The following is a 19491-nucleotide window of genomic DNA, read 5'->3' as shown; positions in this document are numbered from 1 at the left end:
TGTTGATTTGTAAAATAGCTGTATGAGTGCTTTTCAGATTCTTTTTTATTTTATTTATTTCGGTGTAAGCATGTAGCAGATGATGCGTGATGAATGATGAGGGCCAGAAACAGCAAGCTCAGGTCTGTTTTCGCCCGATGAATCTTCATCTGAAATCCATCTTTATCTGCTCTCCGATGGTGATGACTGGCCATTTAAAGACACTCAGGCTGTCTGTTGAGACAGAGCCAGGAGCGTTTGAGCCCGAGCTGGGATCCAGGTTCCTCCCACTGCTTTGACATATAAATAAAAGAGAATAATAATGTTCAGTGGCTGCCTGAGCAGCATGCTAATACGGCTCAAAGTGCCCTTTAACCAATGCACCATATCAAAAGGTGGAAAATATGATCCTGAGAGGCATCTAACAGTCCGTGGAAAGCTGTAATCCTACACAACTGGGACTGCCTTATTTTATCTGCAGCTAAATAAAACCATTAGACTCTAAAGTCCGTATCTGGAGCGAGCATGCAAAGTGAATTCAGCTAAATCAATCTGTGTGAAACTATAAAATGTCCAGATAAAGTCTGCGCCATGCACGTAAATCCAACATGCATTGTTGTGATGAGTATTTGTACAAAAAGCAAGCCTGAGACTTTTTCCATTAAGCAGTGAATAAAACAGGGACGGTGGGAAATTCAGAGGGTGAGATTAATTGGCATGCAAGCAGAGTAACTGTCCACAGTCTGCCGATCACAGGGCTAGCCAAGCATGACAAGCATAGCCTATCTTCTACTTTTCATTAGGCCACGGACGGGGCCAGCCACAAGCTTTATGCTAAACAGGGTTGATACGGCTGTCTCAGTCTCCCAAAGACCTTTACACCCTCAAAACAAAACAACAGGATACGTACCGACAAAACCAAACAATGTCGGGGGGGAGAAAAAGGACGCTTCTCGCACGAAGTCTGTCATGCAAATAAAAGGAATGAATGGCTGGCGGGGAAATAAGAAGGAAGTGCGGTATCAGAAGTCGACTTGATGCGGAGAATCAATGAATAACTGTCCGCGTATGATTAACTAGGCCTTTATTCTGGAAGCGTGCCTGCTCAATTTTCAAAATGTACATTTCATTTATTGGGATCCATTAACTGAGGGGTGTTGGCAGAATTATGATTTGTATATGCAACAGTGGTAAACTAATTAAAATATAAACTGGGCTGAGTTGTTTTGTTTTTTTTTGTATGTTCCAACCATGACTTGAAAACAGACAACAAATAAATAGGTTCAGTGTACCTCGCAGCGCTGATAGTCTGTCTTTGTGTCTGTCTTTGTGTGTGCATCCTCATTCTGCTGGTATGAACTCAGAAAGCTCATCTCTTCCCTTTTTAAAATTCATATCAAAAGTGCATCTGCAGCAGATTGGTGCTTAAGTTCTGCTGGATTCTGTCTCTGAATAGCAGAACTCCTTGAAGGGGAAAAAAAATCCTCCACACTTAGTTAAATTTCAACAAGCAAACTACATGTATGTGTAAATGTTAAAGATCACAGTTTAACGTGAATTTAAGTGGCAACAAGTTCAAATCAATAAGTTTTTGATATATGTTTGGATGCGTTTTGGAGAGATGAGAAACTTGCCCGCAGCTCCTACAACTATCTGTTTAGTGTTATTTCCAAGAGTTAAAAAAGAAGATTGATGCCATGTTTACAGTAAATATGTAGTTGGAGCAAGCAAACAGTTTGCTTAGCTTAGCTTAGCATAAAGACTGGAAACAGTGAAACAGCTATTCTGTTTCCATCAAATGTAACAAAATCCACATATAAGCACTGTAAAGCTGCAGTAATTAACATGTAAATTTTGTTTGTGTAATCTAGACAACAAAAATCCCAAAAAGTGTCTGTAAAAGTACCAAAAACGACTGAAATTTAGTAACAATTAGAGGAAGGGAAGTAGTGAAAAAACAGATTCAAAATGGCAGAAAATTGATCTATACACAAAAGGGTGTGGCTTATACTGATAGATTCGCCTGTTCCAGACCTGAAAAATTTTGTTTCTGAGACTTAAAATTCAAAACTTACAAGCCAAAATGTAAAATTTGTTGTTATAGCGCCACCATCTGGCCAAATTGCAGCAAATTTGACAATGCACTACCTTAGGTCCCCAGCAATACATCTGCCAAGTGTGAAATAAACCAGACAAACTGTTCTCAAGGAAATCTAAGGACATACCTACATACAGACAGAGGTTACTTCCATATATATTTACACTGTTAGACTAGATATGTAAACTGAGTATGTATGGGTTTTGGATTGTTGGTTGGACAAAACAAGACATCTGTCAAAACATCAACTTGGGAAATTATATCAACACAAATATTATTTTTTTAAACAATTTCCTGGCATTTTTAGAACTAATGATTAATAGAGTCAGCAGGAAACCAATCAGCCAATTAATCAGTTATAACAGTAATCTGCAATTGCAACCTTAGTTGACTGGGAACCTCAAGGTAACAACAAGACACCTTCAATTACAATCAAAAATTAGAGTGTACAGCAATAGAAAATAAAGTACAAAAGGAAAATAAAACTGAGTCCTTATTGTGTTTGTATAATCTAAACAACAAAAGCCCCAAAATTATAGATTTTTGGGGGGTTATGTTAGACTATTTATTGGCTGGAAACAAACTTTTTGAAGTCTCTACTGGTTGACTGTAGTGCTGAAACAATGTCCTAATTAACTGAACAACTGACATAAAAACAATCAGCAACACTTTTGATGATTAATTAAAAGTCATTTTTCAAGGAAAAATAGCAAAACATTCATTAGTTCAAGCTGCTACAGCAGGATTTTCGTTGATTTTTTATCTTACTAGTGCAATGCCCTTTCATGGCAGATGTTCTGTACCAAATTTGGTGACATCTGCTAACAATTGGTAGATGGAGAAGCAAAAAAAAATTTTGGACAATATTAAAAAAAAACAATAAAAACAAAACACATTGTGACTTAGGATTCAAAAGCTACAGGCCAGAATGTAAAATTTGTTGTTACAGCGCCACCATTAGTCCAAATTGCACAAAATTTGACACTGCACTCTGTTGGGTCCTCAGCAATACACCTGCCAAGTGTGAAATCAATCGGATAAATGGTTTTTGAGGAGATCTAAGGACATACCTACATACAGATAGAGATTTCCTCCTTTATAGCTAGATATATAGATAAGATATGATAAGGTAAGGTAAACTGAGTATATATGGGTTTGGGACTGTTGGTTAGACAAAACAAAACATGTGACAATGTCAACTTGGGAAATTATAATTGCAAAAAGTTGTGATTTTTATGACTGTTTTATTGCGTATTTTAGTGCAAACAATAAATGGATTGTAGACACTATCACCTCCTCAGTCAAAATGAGAGTGTACTGGAACAGAAAGGGAAAGACAACAGAAATAGAAAACTGAGTCCTCCTGCTGTTTAGTTGCTGCTCGCTCTTTATGCCGTGAGTCATTCTTGCACTTTCAATTTCTGCCAAACATACCCAAGGACAAGCAGAACAGACAATTAAGCAATTTTCACCATGGCCTTTTAACTGATATTCATTGTGTTTTAGTTTAAAAAATAAAGGTAATTTAGGAATAATATGTTGTGGGCCATGTTTTACATGTCAGGAAAGAGCATGATTAATTTGTAAGAAACTAATTCAACAGTTCAGTGTGTTATATAATTACTGACTGTGGCGTTTTGTTCAAATGTCATGTGGAACTAACTGAAGTGGTGGCCACATTATTCTCTTATCTTTACCTCCGCAGCAGGAGCAAAACCTCCGTGTTTGCAGAACCAAAAAAAGCCCTTACTCGTCTACAGGAAGCGACCGGCGCTTGGCAGAGGGACAAAACAATAGTATCCCCTCATGGTGGAGTGGATGTGAGTGATCACAGTCCTAACCACCAGCACGGTGACCTGGTTTATGGAAATCACCTCTCCGCTGAGCAGACGCCTCCAGCTCATCATAGGGGAATTTTCCAGAGGCTCTTAAAGGCCAAGAGTAATATCAGCAGAGGAGCAGGAGGGGAGGGACGTCGTCACCTCCGCTGTTTGTCTGCTCTGTTCAAAAACACTAAAGGATGCTTACGGTTTTGGAATGCAAGTGGATCTGGAGAGCAATATTGAAAAACACCATTACCAGCCTGATGACGGTGGATTATTGTCAGCCAAAGTGCTGCTGTCTAAAATGACATGATTGGGCCCCGAGCCCGAGAGCAGGGCAGCCCCGAGGCTATGGCAGGTTGCTGCTCTTTTTTGTTTTGCTCAGTGTTGACATCGGTAGGACACGGGTGGGCAAGCATTTCCTAGAGGGCGGGTGGGAACGCATTATTTTGATAGTGACCCCTCCCTTTTTTTTTTTTTTTTTTTGCTCGAATGACAAAAACGTCCAATTTCTGCTGGAGTGTATTCTTCAGCCAAGCATGGGAGGTGGCATTCACAGCCACCGAGTGTTAATAATGTGCCAAACAATTATGTCACAGTCTTTGGCCTCCCATGTGAGAAAGTTAGCCCTCCCTCCCCTGCTGTGTTACAGTATGCAAATGAGAAAAGGCTAAAGTCTGAGAACTGGATCTTATGGAGCAGGGCCAGGCTACACTGTAAAAAGAAAACCATTGTTAATGTTTTAACTTAAAAAAGTTAGTGTCCGGGCTGCTTTAAAATTTAAGTTGACTGAATTTAAAAAGTTAAGTTGAGGTAAATTTGTAATGATTCAAAACATGTAAACATGATACTCATTTGGCTGTACTTAAGAAAACATGTACAATAAGCTAAAGATATTTAGTTCAACAAACAACTCTTCAGCCACATTTATGACATCTAACATTTATCATGATTAATTAAAATTTAAGTTTAAATTCAAGCGTGTTCAGGATATCAAGCTGAAACAACCACTTTTGTTTTCATTATTGTGAAAACAAGCAATCATGACTTAGAGACACACAGCAAGCTATCATATTAACTTCAAACTATAAAAAGATTTTTCTTTAGAAACTTAATGAGTTCATTGAACTCTGTCTAGCACATTCATTCAACTCATTATTTCAAGTCAAAAGGCTTCTAGTTAGAATAACTCATGAAAATGAATACTAGAAATTTTAAGTTTAATTACCTTAATTAAATGGAACTTATATATCTACATTAATTTAATGAGGAAATATTAGTTTGTTCCACTATATTCTTGTATGATTTTTTTTACAGTCTATATTTCAGAGCTGTTCTAAGATTACGACCTGAACAAACAGAAACTAGAGCAGTGCCATGAGTATAACCTTTATTTTCTTCTTTATAAACTTAATTTAATGAGTTGACTTAACTCTGTACAGTAAATTCATTCAGTTCATCATCTCAAAAGCACGGCATGTTCTGAAAATAGTTAATAGAATTTTTTAAGTTATTAAATTAAATTAAGAAGTTAGTTAACTTGAATAATTAAAACTTTTATGTTTACATTAAGTTAATGAGAAAAGATGAGTTGATTCCACAAAATTCCTGTATGATTTTTTACAGTGTACTGTCCTGAAGCAAAGTGAATGGCATCTGCAAGCTTTTATAGGAGGGGGTGGGGGGTGGATGTGAATTAGAGCAGTTTTCCATGGGAAATAAATTGGGAATAAAGGAGCAACTTTTCGTTGTTGTTATTGTTGCTGTTGTTGTTGGGGGGCTGGAGGGAGCCGGTTGGCACCCAGAAAAGAGCTGATGTCTCTGAATCTCTGAAGCTACAGAATGTAATCCATGTCAGCTATGCAGTTTTTCACCTCATGTATTTGTGTGTACTGGCCCTCAAAATAGCTCAGTGGGAATACATAATGAGAACCGCAGTGAAATCTGGTGGGTGACAAAAACTAGAGACATCACAAGAACTCGCAACCGCAGGTTTACTGTGGGAATTGTACTCTCTGGCCATTGATGTTTCCTGTTTCCTTTGGCGAGAACACTTGTAAAAAACACAAGAGTGCAACAAGGAAAAGATGTCTGGAGCTAGTATGATTTTGAGGAAACAGAGTTAATGAAATTGCCTAAACATTTATCATTGATTTTTTTGTCCTTTTTTCCCAACATACTCATGTATAAGTGTTTAAGGTTGTGGATAAGGATGTGTTTTGGAGAGATGAGGACTTTGCCTGTAGCCCATTTAGCTGTGAGAGTGGTTCAAAAAGAAGATTGACACCATGTATGCAGTAAATATTCAGGCTGGGATGATACACTAATCTCCTGATTCCATATTATCATTATATTTCGGGGCTGATTCAATATGTTTTTCTTGAGTAATAGTATTCTACAAGTACTGTGATTCAGTGTTATGATTAGTTGTGATCGTTGCTTATTTGTAACACAAGATAAGAGAAATAGATTTCCAATAACAATGCACATCACGTCAGTCAGTCTTTGAGTTTTATTTCAGCAGCATCGTTGTTATACTGTATACAAAAGTAAATAATAAGAAAAAGTTAGCTGCTATTCATGTATTAATTTAAACTGAAGAATTGAAGAATTGATTTTTTTTTTCTCCCTCCCCCATCTCAATACCTTGCTGGAGCCTGGGGACATTTAGCTTAGCTTAGCATGAAGACTGGAAACAGGAAAACAGCTAGCCTGCTTCAGTCTAAAGTCCAAATCCACCTACCAGCACCTCTAGAGCTCATTAATGAACATGTTTTATTTGTTTGTGTGATTTATAGTGGGCAATAAAAGTATAAAATGTTTCAGGGACCAGGAGCAGAGACTTTATGAAGTCTCTGCTGCTTGAATGTAGTGTTGGAACAATTTCCTGATTAACTGAGCAGTCAAACCAGAACCAGGAACAATTTTGATAACTGATTAATAAAAATTTAAAGGACTGTGTATTACAAAGAATCTGGCAATATGGTAGGTATCATGATACAGGGATTATGATTTAATATATTGCAATATATTGTGATACTGTAAGCAAGATGATATATGACTATTTTTTTAAATATGATTTTAGGAAAGCTGTCATAGTATACAGTTAGAGTTAAAGTTTAGTTTTTATGCAATCATAATAGTAAAGAAAGATAACAATTCTGCTATCTTGCTGTTGGGGCTTTAAACAAAACACAAAATGAACCACTGCCACGAACCTTTGCATGTATCACCATATCATGATACAGTGTTTTTGAGAATCGATACAGTATCACAGAACATGATATCATGATACTCAAGTGTATTGATATTCTTTTTTACACTACTAATAGTTTGCGTCATTTTTCAAGAAAAAAGTGCCAAAACATTCTGTAATTCAAGCAGCAAAATTGTTTGAATTTTTGCTTTTCTTCAATAGTAAACTGAATATGTTTGGGATTTGGACAAAACAAAACATCTCTAGACATAAACTTGTGAAAATATGACTTCAAAAAGTTGTCAGCCTGTCCTCACCAGAAAAAAGCGAGCGCACAGGTCGTCTGCACAAGCACAGCACGGAAGTATGACAAGGACAAAACCCTGGAACTAGTATGATTTCTAAAGAAACAGAATTAATGAAATTGCCCAAACATGTATCATTGATTTTTTTTTTTTCCTTCCCCCCCCCACCAACAACCTTCATCTTTCTGCCATAAATTACTCACATTATTTACGTTGCACTGACAAAGGCTTGTGGGAGATTGTAAAAATTGCGATGGGGTCAATGCGTCCTCTGTGCTCTATAAATTATGCGTCCGGTGCATGTTTAATCACATGAAGCACAACGCTGGAGAACAAACCCTGGCCTGACCTTCTCATAATTAAAATGCAAAGTAACCTGTTGCCTGTCTGTTGCAGTGATTGGACGTGACGCGGTGCAGTCAGTCAGCCTCGCTGGCTACATGCTTCCAGCAACACTCAGACACTCAGACTTGGAACATCACTGTGGTTTTGGAGTATCTGAGGACATTTAGATGTGATTTTTATTGCCATGTACAGCATGAAAGGAGCCAATCTCTCTTTACGAATGTAAAGCAAAGAATTTCCGTTTGCAGAAAATGAAAAATGATCTGCACATGTGGTTGTTAACACTTACCCTTCTGTGGTAAAAAGAAAACAAATTCCATCTATAAAAATAGCTTATCGTCGCGGTTTTAAAGCCCCCTATCTTCAAAATGTCAAGAAGGATAAACAGCTTTGGTTTCAGCCTGATGATAAAACACCAAAGTATGAGAATCACCAAAAGCGGAGATGTGAGGATCCCACATAACCACAGCGTCATGCGTCGGCTTTTTTCCGAGCTGACTGCAGTTCTAAAAGGCTACTCGCTTCCCAGAGAATAGCTGCCATTAGCCTCAATGTCGATCCAGGGTTATGAAACCTTTTAACATTCCTAAGTGTCGTCTTAGAAGCATTATGCATCAGCATGCGAGAGGCCGTGCGCGGCTCAAGTCATTTATATTTTACTACAGGACCCCTTGACCCAAAGAATAAGCCGGCAAAACAAAACAATCACCTCAATAATTGGAGGACAGATGTCTTTTTCCACGGGGAGCTGCAATTAATCTTTGAAATATGCTGGATAACATGTCAGCTGAAAATAGAAAGTGCATGGCCTTTCTCCCTGTTCACTGATTCCATCTTTTTTTTTTTTTCCCAAACGTGGCTGTGCAGACCATTTGCATATATGTAGCCTGCAATGGAGGAAATACAGTCCTATACAAACTTAAAGGGATAGTTTGTTTTTTTTGAAGTGGGGTTGTACGAGATACTTATCTCTAGTAGATGGCGGTTGACATGCCCCCAGTTTGGAGAACCTGCAGGAGTACTGGTGTAGGACGCTGAGCAATCTACTGCCCTGGACTACAGATTTATATATATTTAGAATATTTTACCATTTTACCTTGCTGTCAGACAGCCGTTTCCAATAGGAAGTCACCATTATGCAAAATACCTCATACAACCCCACTTAAAATAACCCCAACAATCCCTTTAATTTGTACTTATGCTAAAGTATGTATATAAAAAGTATAAAAAAGAGGAATAAATAAGTCACACGCTATATTAAAAGTTAAGCGTTCAAACCACTTTGCACCTTATTTTCACTACATTCACTTTACATACTGTCACACTGTTTTGCATGTACATCAGGCCACTGCCTCCAACACCAGCAGCAACTTTTTTTTATCTCCCCTCTTCCTTGTCACATGCTACAGTATTTCCTACATGCTCTTCACTTTTCAGTCGATAATTAATTAGTGTGACCAAAAATTAATTAGGGTCTAGTCCAAAGAACGCTGGTGTGCATTGCAAAATTAATTCCTGAGATGGAGGTAGAGAGAAGAGGATTAATATTCTGCACGAGTGTTCGTTTGTAGCCTTAGGTTTTAATGAGAGATGATGAAGTGAAATGTAAATATCAAACACATAAAACCTGGTGATTGACTTAACATGGCTGCATTTGCATACTTGTGATGAAAATAAAGTACACAATCGTTTAACAAAGGTAATTCTTGTAGCTAATGATATTTCAAGACTTGTAGCTGTTTGCTTTAAAGCAAAGTGTCAGTTTTATCAGTGGAGAACAAAGGAAAATGCACAACCCTCCCTTCACCATAAATAACCATAACGGTTACACCAAAGGTTGGTAGTGTAGACTGCTGTCATGGCAGCCATATTGATATGAAATATTGGGGTAGACAGTTATTTTAGGTCCAGTTCCACTTGATGTAGCAGACCTTCCAGTGAGCCAGAATGTACAATAGCAGCACCCTGTTTGACCTGAATGGAATGAACCTTAATTAGTATCATTGGTAACACCTGTGTTTACTATTGCAGGTCAAAATGGCTGCCGTGAAAAATGTCTGTTGGAGAAAATCAAAAGCAAAGGCTAACCTTTTCCAACTCTTAAACCCTGGCCCTCTGACCTGTGGTAGGGGAGACAAGGGAGTGATGTAACACCAGGTTAGCTGTACCACTGTCAGTTTAACCAATCAGAACAAAGCTGTGGTTACATCATCAATATTGTACATTTCCCTTTTTCTCCTTGTCTCTGTGAGCAACATTGCTTAATTAAAATCAAGAGGTTTTTTTTTCTAGAAATCACTGTATTGGACATATAGTTACAGACGTACATAACCTAAAGTGGCAGGAGCCCACGTGCTAAATCAGTTAGCTATGTAATAATAGTTGTTACAGTTCCACAGAATGATGAGGATTTCTGCACTGGGTGCATGGAAGAGTTTGCAAACTCACTGACTTGTGGGTCAAGTGTGTAAGTTGTCAGTTCTAGGCCCACACACACACACACACGGTGAATGTGTAATAATGTGGAAGTCACTGTTAGATAGGTATGCAAGTGCGCGCGCATACACACACTTTTAAAATCACTTTAATTTGTTTACTTTGTTCAGAACTGTATATAGTTTATTCTTTGATCTTCTATCACAAATTGGATTGTGTGGATCTTAAATCAGCAAATTACCTATTGTTGTTATATCAATTCCAAGCTAGTGTAACAACTTGCCACAGTGGTGGGGTAGGTTGTAACAACAAACCTGTTTTTATTTGCTATTTTCCCTCATATTCTGTGATAATGTCATGGATGTCAAGTGAGTTTAATTTGTGGTAGACAAATATGGAGTGTGATGCTCCACCAAAAAGTGTTCCTACCAGCCCCAGTCTCCCCTACTGCAAAAGTTACCTATGGAAATTCCAGCAAACAAACAAAACGCTAAAAAGCTAATGAAAGCATCAAACACCGAGGCAGTGAGAGATAAAAGATATACATTCACCTGCATCTCAACAGGATTTACAGAACAGGACAACAGCACCATAAATAAATCACTCATTAACAACATCCACCACTCTCAACCACAAAAAGAAAAGTTTAAACCATCTCTAATATCAACACAAACAAAGACTAAAAACAACTGACGGCAGCTCTGCTGTCACATACATCAAACACAGCAAGACTTTATAAGCCTTAATGAATAATAAAGTAGTCTTACCTCATGGTATGTAGTTTTCCTGGCTCTGCTTCATGCGGAATCATCCACCATATCATCAAAGTCCGGAAAAATGCGTCATTAGTCGTCAGTTCATTTTTAATCCCGGACAGGAACGTGCCATAAAGTGATGATGTCTCCCAGTTTATTTCCTGTGCGTCTGCAGATGTTTTTATCTGGATCAAACAGTCATAATACCGTGCAAAAAACACATTACTTTATGTTCGTGGTTATAGCAAAAGTACGTCCTTGTAGAACTTTCATTTGCATCTCGATTTAAACTCCGCTCTTTCTGTCTTGAATTAATTTGATTATTTCCTGCTTGACCTCTGACATTAAGGATGGACTGATCCACTTGAAGGGATGGGGGGAGGTGACGACGGTCATACCACTTGTAGGTGTACAGATAGCCTGGTTAAAAGTATTTTGAAAAGAAAAGTAATTATAAGTAATTACAATAATTACAATATACAAGTATTTAAAGTTGTATCTCACTCCCATATTGCTCAAAAAATATTTAGAAAATTAAAAAGCTTAAGTAAAAATTATTATTATTATTATTATTATTATTACAAACCATCTCTAAGAGATTTCAGTTTGAAATTCTGTAAAAGGTTTTGTTAGTTAGTTGCTACTCTTAGTAACACTGTTAATTAGAAAATTTGGAGTTCATCTTGTTTGCTGATTAAATGATTTAAAATAAGCGATGCCTGGTAGTGTTCACAGGACATTTAGACTGCTATGGGACTCGTTAGCTTGACACGCGGCATGTGGACACAGTTAGTCTTTACCAAACCAAGGGAAATACCCTTTCTGATAACCTCAGTGATATCTTTTTTGCATGTTGTGTCAACTCAGCTCTAGCAAGGCAGTGTTGCCTGAATTTGATGAACCTTCAGTTGAGGATAGGACATGTCTTAATATTTCAGTAGATGTAAATACTTCCTTCTAACTGTTGGCTGTTTTAATTTTTTAATCGACAATATCTTTTTTCTGATTCTAAAAAGTTAGATACAGAAGATGCAAAGTGTGTATGGAGAAGCTTTGGAGTTGTTTAAAGGTACAGTATGTAAGAACTGTATTTTAAAACATTCACAAATGAACTGCAATTATCAACAGAATATAAAGAAATAACCGTTTTGATGTTACATCAAAGACTGCATTGTGTTGCACAGATTTTCTGCTTAAGTTTGAAGTTTTATCACACATCAGTTGCCACTGCAGTGTAAACAACAACACTCCCTGGAGTGCTCCGAACTGCTATCTGCACAGCTAACTCAGCTAAGTTGCTACATTGGCAGCTACATTAAGCAGCAGTTATGTTGCTGTTGTTAGTTGTTTGTTTTTTTTTTTTGTTTTTTTTGTAATACACATTCAAAAGAAGGCAAATTCTTGCATATTACACCTGAAATGCACGTTTGACAGAGCGTTAAGTAACATGCAACTTCACTGTTCACTTTTGCTGCTGAGTAGACCAATTTATAAAGAACACTATAGTATTTTATCAGTTTTCAAGCATACAGCCATACTAGCAACTTAAGCACATGCTAACACAGTGCACAGTGACAAAGCTAACACGCTGGTCTTTGATATGCATAATGTTTACCATGTTCAACATCTGAGTTTACCATGTTAGCATGCTAACAAAATGTGTCTATAACAGCAGCCTGTAATACAAAGCAGCTGTCTGCTATGCAGAATTGACAGACCTTAGAACTGATGAACCCGAAGTGAGTATTTAAGAAAACCATGTAATAAGAGATTCTAATTCATTCTGAGGGAAACATAATCTTCTGTACAAAAGTTACTGCCAATTCAAGTAGATGTTGAGCTATTTTACAGGGAAAATACTGTTTAGTATGGCTGAAAACTATATTAAGTCATGCAGACATGAATTTAAAGCTCTAAATTGCCTGCACAGGTAAATATGTTTGCATATATGTGTGTGTGTCTGTGACAGAACCTAGCAACCTGTCTCCGCTTGTTGCATTCTGCTCCCTCCCTCTGCAACCCTGCACACGATAAACACATTTTTTTTAAAAATAGTTAGATGGACAGAAAAACCTGTGATACTTGATTTCATGGATTTCTAAGACACAGATGAAGTGGATAGATCTGGTCTTACAAGGGAAAATAACAGAACTTGTGTGCTATGACCCCATCTATTCCTACAATAATTGGGATTTGAGCACATCGGGATACGTTCCAGTAAGTTTGAAGTGAAAATATTCACAAAGTGTGAAATTAAAATACATCTTGTCACGAGGCTATCGCCATCTCTCCGCTGCTTGCTTTCTTCTTCTCTCTGCCAGGCATAACACACAGTCAGGAGGCAGTTGTCATGGTGATTAATGCAAATGCACACTGTTAACCTGTAGAAGAGAGAAGAGGACTTTTCAAAGCATCTCAGACCTTGACTCCAACTAATAAGTGTCTCTCTGCACTACCTATATAATAGCGTGGAAATTGAAAATCATACCAGCTTTTATACAGCTTGACATGTCGGTTAGGTGCTGTAAATGAAAACCCTGCACTTCAGATCGCGGATTGCGGGAAAACACTTTGTGCTCGGGGAGTCAAACAGAGCCTTTCAGAGGTAAGAAGTGACAATGCAGTTATTTTGGTCCCACCATAGCAACACATTGTTTAGAATGACAGCCAACGCCATGACAGTAACATAACAACTGGGATCATTAGTGTACATAAACTGGCAAAGCTTTGCATCTATAGTTCTGAGAGCAATGTGACCTCGCAAGAATGCCTTAATGAGAGTGGGAAAGGGCAGGGACAAAAACATCATTACACCGGGGACCATTATATGGGAATGTGCACTCGCCCGTCCTCACCTCTTCTTGACCGCCCGACCCCTGGCTCCACAGGCTAACAGTGTATTTTGGTCCATTCTCCTGAGTACACTGCCGCTGTCTGCCGGACTGACACAAGCCAGAGACTCTGCAAGTGAATCTAATTACAGAGACAATTATGACGGTGACCCAGTTCGACCCGGATTTGTATTCAAATGGACTCATTTACCTTGAGCTTTGGAGTTACATCTTCTGAGGACTGAGTGTGAACCCAGAGACTCCTCTGTCACTCAGTTTCGCAGTCGCTTTATTACAGCACTCACAGCCGGGTACATACTCACACAGTGTGCACAATTATCACACTTATGTACATGCTTATTTATCAGCTGAATGCATCATGGTTTTCCTGTTTTCATTAATTAATTTAAACAGATCCATGTAATCTAACCAGAAGGTCTTCATTAGTGTTGCGTGATAATTCAATATTATAGTTTATCAACTAAGCAGAATCATATTTTGATGATATGATCTTATTATGTAAACATCTACCAATTTCTGTTGTTCAGCTTAGAAGGTAATCAACTAGAAATGCGTGCTTGCATGTATTTGATTGGTCAACCTTTTTCTCAGAGTCGGTATGAGCCTGTACTCCTGATGCATCACTGTGGTAGCCTGATTGAAATGAATGAGTGGGCTGTGTTTTTCATGCAGTGCTGTTATCTGTCTGAACTCAACTTCCACACATATCAAGAGCCTGGTCTCATGTAATGCAGATCAGTGGAACACAGTTCATTACTCTGAACATCACCTGCACTGCAGCATGTTTATGTTTCATATGCTTGCATTTCGTCATATATATAGATACAAAATATCCTTACTAATTATTATTGTAAGGATATCAACTCCATCACCCAGTTGTATTTGGTTCATATTGATTATTACATTGTAAACTGTTAAATTTGGATAAATCATGCAAGAGAAAACATGTATCTTGAAATTCTGAGATCAAATAAAGGATAAAATGTAAGTTTAAGTGGAAAATTCTCCTATGTTTTAACCCAAATAAACCCCTTATCCCACGTAAAAACCCACTGGATTATTTACAACATGCATTGTCACAAAGACAAAAACAGGATTGTTTTTTTGGTTTTGTTTTGTTGACAAAAAGTTAATGTTTTGGAGAGTTATGTTTTTCAGAGGACAGTAATGAAATAATCTGTTGGAGGATATGTTAGCTTAGTAAGACCGACCTAATTCGTGATGTCAAACCTTCTTGGGCAGCACCAAATACAAACCTGGTCAAGCTGCCCCAGGTGTAAACACGCATGCTTTGGGGAGGTTGTGTCCCCCCAAGTACCAAGAAAAATATGTTCAATATTTCCTCCTTTTATGAACCCTGTCAATGGATTGTTAGTTCCAGTTCATTTTGATTTTATTTCTGTGCATGTGACCCTCCCCAACTAATTGTACATTTGATTGCAATCATATAATCTGCACTTGTCTTAATACATCCATGGTGTGTATATGTGTGCACATGGGAAAAACAGCAAAAGTTAGTCCTACCTCAACCCTTGCATCCATCTGTATACATTCTAAATCTACATTCCTCTAGGGGAAAAATTATTAGTCACTCCCCTCTCAGTGCATTGCTAAACTTCCTTGTAGGAAGTGATGAGATCAGGAGCCTAGATAACAATGATCAATGTTGTACATACCGAGATAAATTAATAGAAAAAAAACAGAACGATAAACTTTTGTTCAACCAAATTACCACAAACAAGGAGCCAAAAGCTGGTCAACAGGTTAATCCAGCCATGCAACCACGTTTTTTTCTAATGAAAGGTTAGCTAACTGATAATTACGTTAATGTATAAAGAAATATAGCAATAAAATATTTTTGAAGCTGAGTTTTGGAATCAGCCAGCAGCTGCAAATCAGGCTGCAATGAATAGTATTGTGTGGCTTTTCTGTGTGTCAGAGCGCTAGTTCAGATCCCAACCTCTAACATGTTAAAGGTTAAATTACTGTTTTTGTCAAAGCAGTCTGGTGTCAAAACAGTCCAGTGGCTTTGAATGGAGCAATATAACATCTGTTTCGGGTTAAACAAACAGGATGTTACTCTCAAAAGTCTGTCTCTGTAGGGATCTTTTCCCTGATATCGTCAGACATTTAGAATAACAATCTGAGCTTGTCAGTGGCAAAAACAAGCACTTGTAGTGGATATTTTCTGACAGGCGCAGTTGCCCCAATGGATTACACTGAAGCCTGTTTCATGGCTGTCAGCTATGGCAATCTACTGGAATAGGTTTCAAAACTTTTTGTACTTATTAGTCATTTACCCCAAAAAATATGTAAAAATGAGGCCTAGGTATAAATATACCATAATTACCCTTTAATGAGACTCAATGAGGCTCTTCATCTGGACCCAGTGTGGTTTAACTTAACCAGTAAAAGTGAGCAGAACTGCTTTTGAAAGCTATTTTTATTAGTCAAACTAATCCTTGCAGTGAGACTTCGCACTTATGGTGTTACCCTTGGTGCTTTGCACAGCACTGAGACGTGTTCGCCGGTTCATTGTGAGTTTGGCAACAAGGTCATGCTCGGTGACATCAGCTGGCGGAGTTTCCCTGTTAACCCTCCGCTGGCTGCTACAACGTGTCACCCACAAATCTCTCCTGGAGCTGCTGCTTCTTTTGGGGGCGAGTCAGGGCTCTGTCTGAGGATTGCGTCTCAATTTTCAAAAGAAGTGATGCTCTTAGAGTTTCAGTGAGAAAATAAAAAATGTAATCTGTGTTGAAAGACAAAAAAATGAGTTGCTGCTCTTCATACATATTTCTGGAGCTTAAACACAAAACAAAACAGAAAACAGAAAAAAAATAACATCTAATCTGGCACACTTTGTTGTGGGCGATGTTCTTAGATCCTCTCTCATTTCTTCTGCTAATTGCAACATGGTAATTAGGTGTAGAATCTAATTTACTATGGGGCTTCGTTTAAGGAAATATGCATTATTTAACGGGGAATCCAAAGAGGAGGAGGAGGAGGAGTAATATTAGGCTAGCAGAATAACAATAGTACTGATGATACTCCTGGTTTTTGATTGAGTTAAATTTATTATTATCCCCACCAGGAGATCATGTGATCATCTCCATGTGTGGGTGCGTGAGTGCATGAGAGTGTGCATGATCAACAGACCTTCATCTTGTCTGGAGATTAACGTGAATACTACTGGACCAATCAGGCTAATCTGTTTTGTAAACATTCATGATGTTACGCTGAAGGACCTCTGCGATTCACCCTTTTGGAAAAACTTATTTATGACTATTTTAAGTTTTCACAACCTCAGCAACCACTATTTCTTTTCTGTCCTTTTTCTTTCTCATAAAAAGTATTGATATTGATAAAAAGTATTGATATCAGATATAATACCTGTTATAGGAGTTCTTATTGCATGATGATATGGGTTTGCAGCATGGAGAATATAAAGTATGCATGTTTGAAATAAGTCAATAAATAAAAAAATATTAAATAGATTTTAGAAATTAGGTGGTAAGGTATTTAAGGGGGAATCTGAGGAGGATGAGGAGTAATATTAGGTTTGCAGGATAACAATAGTACTAATGATACTCGTGGGTTTGATAGAGAAGAAGAGTGAAATGGGAATGACAGTGTAGGACGGGCAGATAGAATCAATGATGATGATGATGGTGATGATGATGGGGACGGTGATGATGGTGATTATGGCACAGTGGTGGCGACTGCGGTCACGGCGCTGGCAAGCCAGGGGCATAAAGGAGGGTCAGTGACCTCTGATTTCAGTCCTATTTCCCCTACAAGCCAAGTCCTAATAGACTCCATTAACAGAAAGAGAGGGGGGAGAAAGCCCTGACGCTGGAGCTTTCAGAGTAAAGTCTGCATATGTGATGACTTGCAGTCTGGCTGGCTGAATGAACCAGGCTCTGAGCTTGATAACCTCCTCTTTCCTTATTATTTCCCCTCATTTAACTCACTGTGTGCCTCCATCATAGTCCATTTTCTTGTGTGTGTGTGTGTGTGTGTGTGACTCAGGCGAGGCAATCTCTCACTCCTGCAGCACGTCTGTTATTTCACAGCAATTTTGGATAATGATTTATTTTACTATCCACAATTGGAAGGCCTTCCGCTTGAAAGGGAATGATAAAATAGTAATCCCTTTGCAATTATGTAGTGAGAGATAGTCACATTCATTGAGATTCACTGATACAACTGACGTGGACACGGGACAGCTTTGAAATGATCGTGAATAACATGCTCATTCTTCTCCGGCGTGACCGGCTCAGTGTATCACATGGAAATAGATGTGCCTTTCAAACACACTGTCAATACTTGAATTATTTCTCAGCGTGTGTAAAGAATAATGGTAATGCAGGTGTTGAGATTAGTGCCAAACAAGTGTGGGATCTCTCGCAGCCTCTATCGTTTCAGTTGATGTAAGATGGTGCACTTTCCTGACAAATTTGCATTTAATCAAATTACCAAAAGCCTTTGAAGCCCTTTGGAGTCTGGGACACAGACTGGGGCAGTTGCCTGGTAGTTAATTCAGTCTTGCTGTCAGCAGTGGACAAAGTGCTAAGAGCTTTTACTGAAAGAAAAAATATGCAGTATTTTCCACAGAAAACAATGTATAGACTGATATAAATATAATCCCTCTCAATCATTTCTTATGGCCCACTTAAAGCATGGAGTAGTGTTTGTATCTCCTGCTCTCTGCCTGTATTTTGTTATTTTCTGATTATTTTGCTGTGTTTGGGACGCTTTACCAAGCCAAAATATCAGTATTTGACATCTTGGGAATGAGACACAACAATCAGCAATCTTTCTGGTGCGTTCACTGATTCTACCTTTAAGAAAAAGTAGCACTACCACTATTTAAAATACTCTTATGAGTAAAAGTTTCAATCCTAAAACTACAGAAAAGAAATGCATTAAAAGAAAAAGTACTCATGCAGAAAAATAGCCCTGTGACTGCTACATTGTCCATGAATGGTGGACCCCGCCACTACCAAGAACAGCTACTATACAGAGGAGTAACTACTGAATGTAAATATATTAAATTGCAGCTGCAGAAAAATGCTGTCTATAAACTGCATAAAAAAATACATAAAATGTAGAAAAAGTCAAAGTATTCATTCTGCAGAAACATAGCCCCTGACTGATATATGTAACACAATTTGAAGTAGCATTTTGGTGTTGTAGCTGGTGGACCTAGTGTGAACTACTTTGCATACAAATAGATAGTTTTGTCCAGTGGTTCCCGGCCTACGGGTCGGGCTCTTCCAAAGTGAGTGTGAGATCACAACTGATGTTAATATGCATGCATGGTTCCTTGTGAATCCCTTGTGTTTAGGTAGGCAATCTGAATCTGAATCAGGCGATTGATTGAGTATTGATAAATTAGTGTAGGGGTAGGATTACACAAGCATGTTACATCTTCCTACTCCATTTCAACTATGAAATGTTAATTTTTGTTGTTTATTGAAAGTCTGTTGAATATGTTTAAAGTTAGTTTTTATTCATTTATTATTTATATATATATATATATATATATATATATATATATATATATATATATATATATATATATATATATATATACATTTTTTTTCATTGTTCAAAATCAGTAAATAAAATTAAATAAACCAAATCAAATTCAGCATGTGAATGGCGGACCCCGCCACTACCTGTGAAAACTATTATAGAGG

Source organism: Lutjanus erythropterus, chromosome 21, assembly GCF_056507025.1.
Source record: "Lutjanus erythropterus isolate fLutEry1 chromosome 21, fLutEry1.hap2, whole genome shotgun sequence".
NCBI classification, from domain to species: Eukaryota; Metazoa; Chordata; class Actinopteri; order Lutjaniformes; family Lutjanidae; genus Lutjanus; species Lutjanus erythropterus.
This window is presented reverse-complemented; position numbering follows the sequence as displayed.